The following is a 13,396-nucleotide window of genomic DNA, read 5'->3' on the forward strand; positions in this document are numbered from 1 at the left end:
TCTTATCCAATCTAGTCTAAGGGGCTTTGATTAAATTTAATTGAGAGTTATCTATCCTAATCTGTTAAATGTTCATATGTCACCATTTGGCGCTGAATGACAGAAATTGTGAGTGAGACTGAAAGAAATGGACACAGAGAAAGCAGAGACTGAGAAAAGAGTGAAAGCAGAAACAACAAGATTGAAAAATAAAACGAGGAAAAGAATGACGTGAGAGACACAGAGAAAACATTACAGACTAATAATAACAGTGGGGAATTCCCAGACAGCAGGAGTTTCTCTGGGAATGTTGGAGTGAGGGGAGAGGAGGAACTGAAATAACCAAGCAGCTGACCTCCATGTGGGGAGGAGAGAAGGGGAGTTGAACTACCAACTCCCAGAAACAGCTTTGGTAGTCTTTTGATTAAAACAAGGAAGCCTACTTCATTTTTAAATAAAGAAATATTAAAACTATAAAAAATGTATTTATTGTTACTGTGCAGTTATGAACTACAAATGCCTTTATTACTTATAACTAACAAAAGTGCTTTACAAATCACATGATGAGTCAAACTAACATTATCAGTAATAATCAGTATTTTCTTTTCCTTTCCTTCCCTATATTTACAAAATGGACTATCAAAGTCACTTTGGGAGAATCTCCCGGTCCTCCTTCTTCCTTTCTTTCTCCTGCCTTCTCATTTCCTTTTTGTCCTTCTCCTCTTCTCTCTCTCTTCAAAGTGACTTTGGTGTGTGTATAAGTCTGTGTGTGTGTGTGTGTGTCTTTATTCTTCTCCTAATGGAGATTCATGACTCTGTCAGTGGGGAGGTGAGAGAGTAAGAGACCCTGAGAGACACTGAGGAGAGAGAGAGAGAGAGCACTAGCCATCTTAGCATGCAACACCTTAAATGAGGTTATGATTTTTACATGTGGATACATTTTACTTAAACTTTAAACTTTATGCATATAAAGTCAAATTCAAATGTAAACCTCCTTTGGACCCCTCTGATTGCATTGGTTCAATCAGATTGCAGACATTCTCAGTCAACATTAACCTGGTCTAAGTGACTTTGCTCATAGAGAATAATCGAAGTGATATATTTTTCGAGGCCAACCAAGAAGTAGCATCACCCACCTACTGCCTATGGGATTTTTGCATTGGATTTTGGATCCTTTCAGAAAATAAGCTCTGTGGCAAAAATATGTTCCTGCTGCTTACACGTTTTGTTCAGCAGAATAATCTTCATAACTGAACACCACTTTTATTATGTTTGAAGCATTAATGCAGCCGATGAAAGTAAAAGCTAGCAAATCTGTAGCCTGATAAATTGTTTATTTACATAATTTACAATCTACAAGAGTTTGCAAGAGCTCTGACAAACACAATTAGAGTCTGTGAGGCGGACTAGAGAGAGAATTGCCGCTTGTTTCCAGTGTGATGCCGTTTAATATCCGCGACAACTACTGTAGTCTCATTTAGCCACTTAGTTCTCAGTTAGCAACCGCCTTTTTAAGAACACGTGAAAACTCCAAAATTCACAAGTGGAACGCGAACATCTCTTCAGCTTTTGTTAACCACAGACCTTATTTCAGCCATCTAACCACAAATCCATTAAAAATCCTCATTGAGTTTGAAAGGTTAGATCCCATGGTGCTAAAATGTTGACTTACTTCCAGGTTTAAGAACTCATTCCTGTAGCGCCCTATTGCACTGTCCCTGATGAAGGGCCTGGAATCTACTTTGGACTTCCCCTCAAAAGTCTGGTACACTGCTCACGTTATTGACCCTGACTCATAACAAGATCCTGTCATTTTGAAACTAATTTGCTGTATATTTTCAAACGGTACATTTAATGTGAATTCATGGAAAAACTTGTAATGAAATATTTTCAATTTCCATTCGTTTGCTGTGCATCTGGGTAACATTTTTATAACTTTAAAGACTATGGTTAGTGATTAATAATTCATCAAATACCTTTTTTTTTCAGTTACAGCACCACCTTCAGGGGAAGTATTTTAGGACTTGGCTACATGGTAGGGGTGTGCCATATCGTATCGTTCACGATTATACCGGTCAGTGGCGAACCGTGAGCACTACAGCTGGGCCTTCAGTAGTCCGACCAGCTCCTGTTTTTGCATTTTTCATGTTTTAAAACTAATAAACACAAAGTCTTGCCATCCCTGCTTGTTGCAACTTTAGAAAATATAACCATGTGGGGAAAAAGACTTACAAACATGGACCAAAACGGCTCCATAATACTCACAAAATTCCAAAAGAAATAAAAAAAATAACTAAACAGCATGAAGTGTTCATAATTGCTGTTTTACGCATGCCTCTGTGCGTCTGGCACACACGTGCCAGGCGCACTATCTATGTATCTAAAACACACACCATGCTTGCGAACTGAACCACTAACCACTTATTATTATTATTATAATTATAATTATTATCATTATTGTTGCTGTACGGAGTCAAATCTCTGTCAGCGCTGAAATATGAATGAATGACAGCGTGTCACTGCCCGAAAGAGAGAGAGATAGAGAGATAGAGATAGAGAGAGATGGCCAGATTATGTCAGATTAATTAGTCCTCTAAAACAAAGTTTTCAAACTGACCGTCGCTTGCAGGTGTGCCGCAGAATCTTGATGCTGGTGTTGACCCAGGTGGATGCCTTGTCACAAAAGTAAACAACTCCAGCAGTGCAGCCTGTTTGTTTTCTTACAGCCCGTCATCCATGGATATCGCTGATAATTTTCGGTCTTGAAATGCCTTTCCACTTTCTTAACTTAATCTTTTAATTCCAGTTCTGGAGTTGGTCTTTCATTTTTTATTATTTGAAGTTTTTCTGTGAAAGTCCGCCTTGAAAAAGGCGATGCTATCAAGCTAGCCACAACGTCATTCTCGTCTTCTACCATTTAAGTGTCTCTCAACGGCTCTCACCACTCTGACGCTGTTAGGACTTCACGAAGGCCTACGATCTTTTGTTTTTGTCCCGCCCACTTAAAATCAAACCGTGATTGGTCAATTTTCCCATCACTCTCCAACCAAAACACATAGCTTGGCCTTCCCTGAGATTTGTGAAGTCCTAACCAATTAATGAGCTAGCTAACCGGGTTTCCATGGAGACGGACGATTCTGATTGGATAACATGTTTCAGGACAGTAACCCTTTCGTTGCTGATGTGATCTTGACAGTAAACTTAACTTTAGAACATAGATGAGAGAAAATGTATTAAATATATTGTATCAAATTAAATGAGATAGTTAAAAAAAAAAAAATACATATATTATTTAATACTCATATTTTTTAGTTTGGAATTTTAAGGCCTTCTCTGAAGGCGTAGAAGGCCCTGAAGGTTCCCCTCTGATACCGGTATATTTTTTTTATGGGTAAAAAAAATGCATATCACGATATTGGCAACATGCCCTACTTCTTGACATAGTGGCATAAGGATTTCCTATTAATTACCTAGACCTTGGCGGCCCGCCAGTCTCTTGTGCTGCGCTAACGTCACATTTCAAGCTACTGAAAGTATATCTAGGCTACACTATTTATAATATAAAGTTATTTTGCGTTGTGTCTCTGCTCAGCAGTGTCTGTCACCCGTCAGTCAGTCAAAACTCCGACCCACCTCTCTGTCCTCCTCCGAGACATGCGCACGCATTCACACACACGCACTGAATATACCGAGCTGCCCTCCCACTGCGCTTCAAAACAAGCACCTACCTGTCTGTAATGTATCAGTCCCGTCCCCACTCTCTCTCTCTGTGCGTCTGTGTGTGTGTGAGCCGATCTAAATACTATCAACATGTCCTGTCAGAGGTCCAAACGGTCCAAACACACTGTTGCATTGTGCCGTTCGTTAGCCGCGAGCTAACATTAGCTAACAATTAAAGTTGTTTTAATCACAAAAAGCTACTATTACTTCCTGTCGCTATACAAATGCAGCTTTCAAAACAAGAGCACAGAATCCACCACAGAAATTACAAGAAGACTGTCAAAATAAGATGCCTTAAATAAAACATAGAAGAACCTTTATTCTCCATTACAATAATTAATTAAAATAGGCAATGATGTGTTTGTGAGGTGTTTGCTCACATTTAGCTCTCAAAGTGGACGAGATTGATCACATTGTACTATAAAATGTACAGACCCCCTAGAAGGTTATTTTTTATTAGTATTTGCTCATACTCAAGTAAGTAATTTTTTTGTATTTGGCAACTGTTGAGATTTGCAATTTACACTACATTTAGATTTATGATTGATTTGTATTTTGTTGTACAATTTTTATTTATTTATACAGACTAAAAAATAATTTTCTATATATTTTTCAGTATTTTTTAATATCGTCAAGAATATCGTTATCGCGAAAATACTCTGAAATATCGTGATAATATTTTAGGGCCATATCGCCCACCCCTACTACATGGCATACTTGGCATTTCATTTCATTTCAAAAATAACATGGAGTGGATTGTTGTTGTTTAGCCTCACTATAAGGTGAGCAACTGAAGAAGGTTTGAGAGATTTGAGCAGTGAGTGGAAGATACAACTTCAAAATGTGGGATGGAGATAATACTGGTTGCTGCTAAGGAAGATATCAAGCTCCAACAACCAATAGTTGTTTCAAACCAAGCTCTTTAACAAGTGGACACCTTCAAATATCTTGGGAGTCAAATCAGCAGTGACTCTTTGCACTCAAAGAAGTGAAATGTCATATTGCGTTAGCTACAGCGGCATTGACCAAGCTGAATCCAATTTGGAAAAGCAAAGCTATCACAACCAAAACAAAGATACGGTTTATGAAGGCGATTGTGATATCAACTATGACATATGGTTGTGAATCACAGACATTGGACGCAGACACCGAAAGATGAGTGAATGCTTTTGAAATTAAGTGCTTTAGAAAGATCTTACTAATACCAAACTAATGAAAGTGTTAAAGATGACATTATACAGAAAAGTGGAAATCAAATAGCTTTACTGAAAACTGAGATGGTTTGACACGTAACTCATCATGGTGATGAAAGAACTGGCTCTCAAATGTTGCAAGTTGGACGAATATGACACCGTATAATGCAACAAGAACTGCAGAAGATCAATCAAAATGGAATGATCTGGTGAAAAGCATCATAGTGCACCTACGGCTACTTGGCTACGGATTATGATGATGATGATGATGATGATGATGATGATGATAACTATAGGTGTCTATGGAGATGGTAATGTTGGTGTGTTGATCAGTCCAGACTTAAATATCTCAACAACAACTGGCTGGCCATAAAATTAACATAGGAATAAAAGAAGATAAAATATCATAACTATAGGCTATTGGCCCTTTAGACCTTAGCAATGATACAAGGAAGGAGAAAGTGAGTAGTCGATTAAATGACGGAGGAGGAAGACTGTGAAGAAGAAGGAGAGGGGGAGAACAGACTGTTTGAAAGAAACAATTTGATTCAATTTTCCACTCAATAAAATACAACCATCAGCTCTGCATACGCACACACACACTCACACACACATTGTCTGTCTCCAGAGTGGTGTTTTAATTGAAGAAGGTTACGGTCGTGTCTCGATGAAATTGGAAAAATTAATCAGCTGGAAAACGGTGTGTTTTCTTCCCTCCAAGCATCTCTCTCTCTCTCTCTCTCTCTCTCTCGCTCGCTCCCTCTCTCTATCAGTCTGATATGAGATTGCTGGCAAATTAATTTGTGGGAGCCAGCTTTGTGTGTATGATGGTTTGTTGGGTGCATGTGTTTGGATAGAGTGTGTTTGTGTGCATTATAATTTGTGTAAATCAGCATGTGCACTTTGTTGCAAGCGTGGAAACAAGAACAAGAGCTTCCATGTGTGTGAATCTGTGCGTGTTGAAGTCAAACCTTGGATCCCTAAAAGTCGCCTCTTCACAGACACTCACACATCACTACTCCTTCATCTGTGAAGTCTTTACAGTAATGACGACTGACAAGTTCATTAATTAGCTTGTTACGGTGTGATGTGACAGTAGCGGAGTGGAGAGGAATGATGCAAGGAGAGCATTATTTAGATCGAGTGGTTACCAGAGTGTAAGAAGTCAGAGCCACAGGAATTGAGATATACTGAGGTCAGGTTTCAAGTTCACCCTCCCCCTTTGGTGGAGAAACAATTAACATTTTCTTGTTTAGGTTGTTAGCTTAAAAATAATGTTAAATTCTGATGATCCAGGTTCCTAAAACCTCCAAACCCCCAGAAACAAGGGTGACAGTCGATAGCCAGGCGCACACCTCTGTGAACCTGTGCTTTGCGCTAAATGCTAATGTCTGCAGACATGCTCACAATGACAGTGCTAATACGCTAATGTTAGGCCAGTAAAGTATACTGTAACATATTCAGTTCAAGATTTACCATGCTAACATTTGCTAATGAAAAATGCACAGAGTTGTTTTCTTCTTCTTTTAGCTGCACAAAACTTAAGTAATAGCTGATCATCATGGTCAACAGCTTACAGATTCACAACAATTTAACTTAAACTGGCTTCCAGGAGTTAAATAATGCTGAAGAGTTTAACTATGTGCTCAACACTCACATAGGTATTCCAGGTACCTGTGAGACAATTAAGTATGATCCAAGACAACCAGTTTTGAGTTACAGACCCATACGTTTTAAAGCCTTAAAGCACTCCACAGCAGTTAGTAATACTTGTGGTTGTCAATGGTTGGTTGATGTGTCTAGTGTGTTGGTGAAGCGTGTATGTGCTTGTGCATGTGTTTGTCACGTCTCACTTTCAGCCCTCACCCCTGACTAGCTCCGCTGCCTGCAGCTCTGTGAAAAGGCAAGCAGAATGTGTTAGTCTTGCCTTGAAAGTATATTAGCCTCTCACCAGCAAGTCCTATGTAGTGTCTCCCCGCGACGACACCTGGAAACAGGGACCCTGTGGTCACCAACCATGATTTGGTGCCCACAAACCGAAGCTATGGGCAAATAGCACCACTGCCTTGTGGTTGTCACAGGAGTGACCGAGGCTAAGGGAGACACACCCGACAGAAACTCCTGAGTGGAGCAACGAAGGCGGTTGGACTGCATACCTGTCTCTGTCCGGCAGCTCCTGCATCCTGGACTGTCCCCAGCTGTCTCGACCCTGTCCTGCCACTGGACCCGGGCGTGCCAGGACAAGAGAGTGAGGCTGATGCAGCGTATGTCACACTCACTATAATCCAGAGGGGAACCTTCAGGGCCTTCTACACCTTCAGAGAAGGCCTTAAAAATTCTAAACTAAAAAATATGAGTATTAAATAATATATGTATTTTTTTTTAAACTATCTCATTTAATTTGATACAATATATTTAATACATTTTCTCTCATCTATGTTCTAAAGTTAAGTTTACTGTCAAGATCACATCAGCAACGAAAGGGTTACTGTCCTGAAACATGTTATCCAATCAGAATCGTCCGTCTCCATGGAAACCCGGTTAGCTAGCTCATTAATTGGTTAGGACTTCACGAATCTCAGGGAAGGCCAAGCTATGTGTTTTTTTTGTTTGGAGAGTAATGGGAAAATTGACCAATCACGGTTTGATTTTAAGTGGGCGGGACAAAAACAAAAGCTTGTAGGCCTTCATGAAGTCCTAACAGCGTCAGAGTGGTGAGATCCGTTGAGAGACACTTAAATGGTAGAAGACGAGAATGACGTTGTGGCTAGCTTGATAGCATCGCCTTTTTCAAGGCGGACTTTCACAGAAAAACTTCAAATAATAAAAAATGAAAGACCAACTCCAGAACTGGAATTAAAAGATAAAGTTAAGAAAGTGGAAAGGCATTTCAAGACCGAAAATTATCAGCAATATCCATGGATGATGGGCTGTAAGAAAACAAACAGGCTGTACTGCTGGAGTTGTTTACTTTTGTGACAAGTCATCCACCTGGGTCAGCGGCGGATTTGTTAGCCTTACAAATCTGACAAAGTCAGCACACCGGCATCAAGATTCTGCGGCACACCTGCAAGCGACGGTCAGTTTGAAAACTTTGTTTTAGAGGACTAATTAATCTGACATAATCTGGCCATCTCTGTCTCTCTCTCTCTCTCTTTCGGGCAGCGACACGCTGTCATTCATTCATATTTCAGCGCTGACAGAGATTTGACTCCGTACAGCAACAATAATGATAATAATTATAATTATAATAATAATAATAATAAGTGGTTAGTGGTTCAGTTCGCAAGCATGGTGTGTGTTTTAGATACATAGATAGTGCGCCTGGCACGTGTGTGCCAGACGCACAGAGGCATGCGTAAAACAGCAATTATGAACACTTCATGCTGTTTAGTTAATTTTTTTATTTCTTTTGGAATTTTGTGAGTATTATGGAGCCGTTTTGGTCCATGTTTGTAAGTCTTTTTCCCCACATGATTATATTTTCTAAAGTTGCAACAAGCAGGGATGGCAAGACTTTGTGTTTATTAGTTTTAAAACATGAAAAATGCAAAAACAGGAGCCGGTCGGACTACTGAAGGCCCAGCTGTAGTGCTCATGGTTCGCCACTGCTATAATCCAAGTTCTGCTCAAGTCACGGCATCTACTTTGGAGATGGTGAGGGAGAACATTTTGGATCCAAGGTGAATCCACTCTGCTTGATTTAAAACTTAATTTACTAATGCAATCTAAAAGATAAGATTAGTGAAACAAACCTACATTTATTTCTAAATCAAGTTTTGTAAACAACTTTATCACCAAAGTCTGTGTGTGTGATGGATGTAACAGAAGATGGTACCTGATTGGCTGTATTTAGTCACAGTGATTTTAAGGGATCACTTCACTGGAGCTTAATCTCTTTTTTGTGTGTATGTTGACAGACTGAGAGAACTACAGACAGGTCAGCAGAACGAGTCAATACACAGACCAACAGGATGTGATGTAATGTTTCATTTTGGGTGAAGGGTAGACAGACCATCACCCTCGGGGAAGGAAAGAGTTGACTGATCGTCCAATCACTGGAAGTGTTGCTGTCTATGCAACATTACTTCAGCCAATTGAGCGTCACTTTGCATTAATATGGCCATTAGTCTGCCTGGTAACAAATAACCCAGATGAAAAAAAACAGGAAGAGGAATCTGGTCAGGCTTCTCCAAAGACATTATAAAAAACACATAGTAAGTCCTTACAAAGTACACATCAAAACATAACATGTAGGTGATGTCTTACATTTATTTTGTAGAGATGATTTATTCGCTTAATTTGAAGTGTTCTTGGGCTGCAGTATTACCTGTAGTGCCTTGGAGGTTATGTGAAGAAGGATGTTGTAGTTGGGTAATTTAAACTGATTGTTATATACTGTTACTTTTGGACTGTTAGTCATTTAATTGCCTTCAATACAACCTAATTAAAAAACATGAAGTCACGTGTTCTATAACAAAACATTTTGATCATATGTTATCACATGTAAGATGTGCTCCACATGGCATACACGAGGAGCACATCTGGTTCATCTGCTTTAAGGTTGGACATATTGTACATTCAGAGATGCTCTTCTGCAGACCTTGGTTGTAACGAGTGGTTATTTGAGTTTTTGTTGCCTTTCTGTCATCTGGAACCAGTCTAACCATTCTCCTCTGACCTCTGGCATCAACATGTAATCAAGGCTCACTGGATATTTTCTCTTTTTCTGACCATTCTCTGTAAACCCTAGAGATGGATCCCAGTAGATCAGCAGTTTGTGAAATACTCAGACCAACATCCATGCCACGTTCAAAGACACTTAAATCCCCTTTCTTCTGATGCTCACTTTGAACGTCAGCAGCTTGCCTTCACCATGTCTACATGCCATTGACATACAATGGTTCTGAGATACTCTCCTGTCCCCGGCTGTGCCTTGAGATCCTCTCCATGAGAATCACAAACATAATTGGTGACAAACAACAACACTGGTGGAGCCCAGCACCTACAGAAAACACAGACTCAGCTCTCGTCCGCTTATATAAGGACCTTTATTATAGCAAGTAGCAATGGCCCCAGTACCCAATCCTCCTGCAGTACCTCCACTGGGCAGCCATGGCCTACATGTCGAAGTATCCTTGAGCAAGATACTGAACCCCAAATGGCACCCAATGCTGCATTAATCGGTGTATAAATGAACTACCAATGGTGGCAGGTGGCACCAGTGTGCCCTGGTGGCCTCAGCCACCAGCATGAATGTGTGTGTGAACGGGTGAATGGGCGCAGTCTGTAGTGTAAAGCTCTTTGGATAAAAGCACTATAATAATAATATAATATAATAAGTGCAGTCCATTTACCATGTAACAACAAGTCTCCCAAGGGGTTCTGCTCTGGTCGAGCAGAAAATTCCAAGCCAGTATCACTCAGTCGAGTAGTTACAGCCGTGCCTGGCAATGATAAGCTAAAAAAAAACACCCCAGGAAGTGTAGTCCTTCTCTAATTCAACACAACACAGAGTTATAGAGTAGGACCACTTCACTAGCAAACTGCTGTTGTCAAAAAGATTGGCATACATTTTGTAAGGTCATAGTTTTGGTCATCTTAAGGTCCTTCAGGGGTTTCAGGTTTTCAAAGACCTTCATGCTGACTGAAGTCATCCCTCCAACTTCTCTAGTTTGAAGTTCACATTTCATCTTGATGCTCTTTGATCTCTGCTGCTCTCATCGTTTCTTTATCCAGTGAGTGTTTATCAGGACCAAATCAAATTACTAAAACAATCTTTCAACAATAAGCAACTACCAGTTTCTCCTTGCACAGGACCCTTTCTGCCTAAAAAAAACTGTCCATCGGCTTCTTTTCCTTCTTGTGATGTGAACAAAGGAAAAAAAAAATCAATGACCACAATAAATAAAATGATGTGATAACAGTTTTGCAGTGAGTGTCATTGTGTGTCCTGTATAGCAATGACATTTTCATCATATTTAATGTTCTTTTCCTGAAAATGAGTTGTGTTGAACAATGAGGTTACAATGCATTAACCGGATAAAGATTGAATTTTAGAATTTTAAATAAGATTTAAAGTAAAGCAGTTCAGAATGTCAAAAGATAATTATGTTCAGTAATATAAAAGGAATCTCCAGTTGACTAGTATTGACTGTTTTTTTTCTTCAGCGTGACTGACCCAGGAACAGCCTTTAGACTAAACTGATCTGTTATATTGGCAGGAGAAAGACGCAGAGAGACAAGTTTATGGAGAGGAGAAAATCCAATTACATTCATTTACACACACTCTCACACAGACACACACATGCAGGTTTAACACGTCAGTTGTAGCTCCCATCCCACAGGCAGTGATGAAGTACTGTGTGTATGTGTGTCTGTGTCTCTGTGTGTGTGTTACTTTGTTTTCTCTGTCACTGTATCACTTCTGTGGTTCGAAAAGCAACTCTTCCTGCCTCTCAGTTAATAAAACTGTGTATTAAAATCAGTTCTTTTAAAATATATTTTATAGTTTTATTGATAGTGGAGAGATTCAGAATGAAAGGGGGAGACAGAGGGGAACGGCTCCGAGGCAGATATTCAGTTTAACAATGTTAAAAAATGGAAATGTTTAAAAGTTTAAGTTACTAGTTGGATTCTGGCATCTTTGTTTAGATTTGTTTTTTACAGGGTGACATGGAGGAAGAGACGCTGCCAACTGTATCGAATTCACCCAAAGTTGAGATTTCCTCAAGATAAAAAGTTTTCCATACATTCCTGAACGGGCTATATGTTGGTGTAGTGGTTAGCACTTTTGCCTCACAGCAAGAGGGTCGCCCGTTCGCCTCTCGTCTGCGTCTCTTTTGTGTGGAGTTCGCATGTTCTCCTTGTGTCAGCATGGGTTCTCACCAGGTACTCCGGCTTCCTCCTACAGTCCAAAAACATGCACCTAGGTTTAATTGGTGACTCTAAATTGCCCGTAGGTGTGAATGTCAGCTCTGTGATAGTCTGGCGATCTGTCCAGGTTGTGCCCTGCCTCTCGCCCAATGTCAGCTGGGATAGGCTCCAGCCCCCTGTGACCCGAGTGCGGATAAGCGGTTGACGAGAATGAATGTTTGGGAGGGGTGTTTGCATTCTGAGGCTACAGCCTTCACCACTGGTGGACTCAGGATATTTGAGGGGCAGGGAAAAAATAATAAAAAAGGACACCTGCTGTATGCAGAGGGGCAATTCTAACAGAGCTAACAGACTAACTGTATTTCCCCTCAGGGATAAATAAAGTACTTCTGAATTTGAATTAACAAGTCAGTGACCTGGCAAGAATTCAGTGTGCAAAACCAGTGTCCAGTTCTAATTTATGGAATCTCCTTTTCTGTTTGCCCCTACCTCCTTGTAGGCTACTCCTGTGTTTTTGCCGTTACTCTTGTCACTGTTATCTCTCTCTCTCTCTCTCTCTCTCTCTCTCTCTCTCTCTCTCCTCCTTGTTCTTTTGTCAATCCAGTCTTCCTCCTCTTAATTTCAGTCTGATCCTCCCTGCTTTTCTGTCTTCCTGCAATTCATCTCCTTGTTGTTTTATTTTTCAGTTTTCTCGATTACTTGGTAAAGATTATGAGTTTTATTATTTTCCTATAAACAAAAGCATAAACCAGTTATTTGAATCCCCCTTCCCCTTTTATTATTGTTTCTTTTAATTCCTTTTTATTGTCCTGGTTCACTCCCCTTCCTTTCTTCCTTGTTTGTCTCCTCTCCCCTGTTCTGCTCATCATTTTCCTGTCAATATTAATGTCAGTTCAGTGTCTGGAAGAGATAGCATCTCTATTGAAGCTCGAAACAGACTGACCCTGTCACCCTATTCCTTTGTATTCTCTCCTTTAATGGTGGCTTTGTGTTTTCTTTGGGTTATGTTCTGTCTCCTGTACCTCCTTCCTTCCACAAGCCGTCACTATAAAACTGTCATGATGCTCATAAGATGGCAGGCTGGGCCTCTCTGATCTCTTTTACCGTCTTGAAAACACACGCTCAGATGGCTGGAAAAATAGGTAGGCTCCATCAAGCATCAGGCCACCCACAAAAGCTCTACTTGGCACTAAAATGTTTCTGTCAAGCACGACAGGAAAAAAGGTTCCACATGGCAAAACAAAACCTTATTGAAAGCTTCAGAACATTCACAAACACACAACATTTCAACACTGTAAAAAAAGTACTTTTACAGGAAATATTCTGTCGTTTTTTTAACAGATATTTCCTATTTTCCAATAAAACAATGAAGTACCAGTACATTTACAGACATTTTATTATTATTTTTTTAGTAATTTTAAATTTTATATTCAAAATGACAGTTAATTGACCATAATGTAAGATTGCATTAACAGTATGTTTTTTAATATACATTTATTGTATTTGTTTATCTTTAACTCTAATTTTACATACAATTTTCTGTATTTTTTTACAGGTTTTTTAATACTGAATTACAGAGATTAACCTGAAGGGTATCTGGTATTTTTTTAGGTTTTTTGACATAATAT

Source organism: Centropristis striata, chromosome 13, assembly GCF_030273125.1.
Source record: "Centropristis striata isolate RG_2023a ecotype Rhode Island chromosome 13, C.striata_1.0, whole genome shotgun sequence".
Taxonomy (NCBI): domain Eukaryota; kingdom Metazoa; phylum Chordata; class Actinopteri; order Perciformes; family Serranidae; genus Centropristis; species Centropristis striata.